Source organism: Aegilops tauschii, chromosome 2 (assembly GCF_002575655.3).
Source record: "Aegilops tauschii subsp. strangulata cultivar AL8/78 chromosome 2, Aet v6.0, whole genome shotgun sequence".
Classification (NCBI taxonomy): domain Eukaryota; kingdom Viridiplantae; phylum Streptophyta; class Magnoliopsida; order Poales; family Poaceae; genus Aegilops; species Aegilops tauschii.
In genome coordinates, this window is record NC_053036.3 from 237,069,077 (window position 1) to 237,072,538 (window position 3,462).

Sequence of the window (3,462 nt, forward strand, 5' to 3'; positions counted from 1 at the left end):
CCTTCCTCCTTGTCCAGCGCCCGCCGCCCCGACAGCATCTCCAGCAGCACCTCTGAGCAATTTGCTCCACTTGTTCATGCAAGCTAGTAAAACTGTTGTTCTTCTTCTTGCTCCTGTGATGGATTTTCTGAACCTTACATTCGTTCCTGCACTAGTACTTCTTCTGCTCTGTTTAAAACTGCTCTTCTCTTTTTGTATTAGTCTCAGATAAGCAAGCATGATGCAATTATGATCTGGGCAACCGCAGATAAGTAGTAGGAGTAACTATGTTTGTAAATCAAAATTGCTTCACTCCTCGTGATAATCTGCAGATTCAAGTTGTGGCAAAAAAATGTTCTGTCTATTTACAGTGTGGAGTATACAGTTATTACAGTGTCAATGTTGATGATTTACAGTGTGGAGTAGTCATATTTTTCTTTGAAATCTAAGTGCAATTTCTCTGTCTTGTTCCTAACTGAATTTACAGTACTAAGTGGTCTCTAAATTCTGCAGTATTTATGTTCATGACTTTACTGAACTATGTTGTCTTTTCTAACAGTGCCTTGATTTAAATAGTTATATTTTAGCTTCATGGTTCTGTGTAGTTTGTGCCTTGATTTTCTGTCATCTCTGAATTTTGTTGTTCCTGTGCTTGCTACTCCTTAATTCACACATGTACAGGAGGTACAAGAGGTTAAATTGAATCTAACCCTCCAATGTTATATGTTTTGAACTCCTTCCTGAAATCCCTTCTATTATTTTTATCCCAAACAAGTACCCAGGTTTATAAAGATCTAGTGAGCATTGCCAGTGTTGGGGAGGGAGTGATCTGAATTGGTTTATGTGACTCATCCTCATTAACTTTTCTCTCTAACCTTTTTTACAGTACAAATAAATTGTTCCTTCTTCTGTATTTGACCACTGTTTATTGTGGTTTTGATTTTGTTACAGTGTTCTCAAGTATAACAACATAGTGGGATCATTTGTCAACATAGTGGGATCATTTTGCAGATTCCAGCAAACAACATAGTGGGATCATTTGTCAAGGCCAGCATCGGAGTGCTAATTTACAGGTATAAGTAGATAAAAGATTCAGTGTGTAGCTCTTTGTGCTCCCTGCATCCTTTTTCTGAGCTGTTTGTGCTCCCTGCATCTTTCAGCTCTCATTTTCAGTGGAGTTGTTGAATTATATGCTCTTATTGGACATGTTTTACGTGTTGATCCATCAGTTGCTAGTTTGCTGGGTTTTGTCTGCGACCATCGTGTCGTGATGATTTTGCAGGTACCCCGAGAGGCCCTTGAGTTTGCCGGAATGTCGATTAACTTCCGTTCCGGCAAATTCGGGTACTCCATATGTCCTATTTTCAGGAAAGGTCATGCTGAAATTTTCCGTGAATTTTAGCATGACTTTGCTAAAAATAGGACATATGGGGCACTTCCGACTAATGCATGGGCCGGGGTATCTTAGGACTTAATTAAGTAGGATCAACTGCCTCTTGTGTTATTCATATAGAAGTGTGATATCTACTCATAGTTATTACTAATGTCAGTTGCTCGTCATCGATAAACCCTAATCTGGTAGGATGACCTACTAAAAAAGCCCATACCACATATTCTATTTGGATGGGCGTATTTTCACCACACCGTGGATTATCTTATTGGACCCAACAGAGATGATGTAGTTTTGAATTATGAACATAGGAAATGTCGTCATCGGACGACGAAAGTCTCCCGGGGGAGTGCGACTGGTGCCACGACGGTCGAGGTCTGTGCGACAGGCCTCACCTGGACGATGATCGGCGCTTCAGCATTAAGCTCGAGGAGACCTTCGAAGTTGAAACGGTACGCAACGACGACAAGTGTTTTTTGCATAATTAAGCATGACTTCAACTATTACAACGTGTAATTTCATCTTTTACAATTCGAGTATAGTTTATCCCATGCCATGCAAGACGCTATGTCTTGGAGAGGATGGATTTTGAAGATCATGAAAATTTTGAAACAAAGAAAATTCACCTAAGGACACATCATGATGTGGATTTTGAAGTAAATCTATATAATGCTGAGAGCGTAACCCATTTTGGTTGCAAAAATTGGGAAGCATTTTGCAAGATGTATGGTTTTGATGAGGGTATGCTTGTCACCATGGATCTTGGTGATCCTGGCATCGACCAAGACAATATGGACATTTGGGTCCTTGTTGATACGCCTCCAGTTCTACCACTATGTGAGTTTCTCAAACATAGTTAATTATTAACTGATCTATATTGTTTATTTCAAAATAGTTGACAACTTATTTCCATTGACAGCTTATTTTGATTGTTCAAAAAATGTGCGGAAAATGGTAGACAAAACCCACTACACCGATGGCTCCGAGTTAACTTATCAGGAGAAAAATCATCTGGTCGGATTTTGTACTGATCTTGAGAATTACAATATCTACAATCAAACTCCTCAACATTATGGTCAATACGTGCCACTAGTGCACGTGTTGAACTACGGTAACTACCATGGAGATACCCTGGTAAGATTTTTTACTATTACGACATCCGTGCATCTTTTGCATACTTCTAAAACTAGTACATCATTGCTAACTATGAAGTTATTACTATGTTTTTCAACAGAGAATCCCAGAGGATTGTGTGCCTCATTTGATGTATCAGAATGGCAGCCTTCAAGTTTTGAACTTATATCCAGGTCATCCTACAAATCTCAACTGTCCATACCGGATTTCTAGAAGAAGTGGAGACATGCTAATCAGAGAATGGAAAAAATGTATGGACAGTCGTAAGGAGGTTCTTGGAAGCAAAAGGAAGCGCCACGCAAGAATTGAAGACAGGATGATCTCCATTCTCCATAATGGAGAGTCAGGGTCTATATTGTTTTATGCTATTTTACCTTAAATAGGGTATTTTAGGTCCTGCCTAATACTGATGATCATGTGCTAAGAACAATTAAGTAGGGTTGGTTCGATGACTATCAGGATGATGATCGTATGACTTGTTATTAATAACAAGTAGAAGTTGTATGATGATGATTAGTAGGACTTGTTAGGATTAGTATTAATTTCGACAAACTTGCTACTCGCGGTCTCGAGACTTGTAATGTTCTATCTTTGTTCGGTCTTTTGATTTCGGAGACTAATATGATGAATTGTATTCGGAGACTAATCTTCTATTGTATTCGATGAATCTGCTGTTGCTGTGTGGTGCTGTTTATATTCTGTCCAATAATATATTTTGTAATCTGTGCAAATATCAGAAAAGAAAAAAATCCCTAATATACATACTAATGGCGCATCACCCATACGTGCGCCATTAGTATGCCAAAGGATACTAATGGCGCATCACACAGCAGTGCGCCATTAGTATGGCAAAGCACATGCCCACTGGGAGGCATACTAATGGCGCACCGGGGCCTATACTAATGGCGCACTGCCCGGTGCGCCATTAGAGTACCAGATACTAATGGCGCACCAGCGGT

General features: G+C 39.6%; 1 long non-coding RNA gene across 1 annotated transcript; it reads left to right on the forward strand.

Moving 5' to 3' along the window:
• The first annotated feature begins 597 nt into the window (after nucleotides 1-597).
• LOC141042003 (uncharacterized) lies at nucleotides 598-2,200 on the forward strand. Its single transcript, XR_012203810.1, has 3 exons — nucleotides 598-1,052; nucleotides 1,681-1,821; nucleotides 1,912-2,200. It is a non-coding gene; the product is annotated as an uncharacterized lncRNA (long non-coding RNA).
• The last annotated feature ends 1,262 nt before the right edge of the window (nucleotides 2,201-3,462 follow it).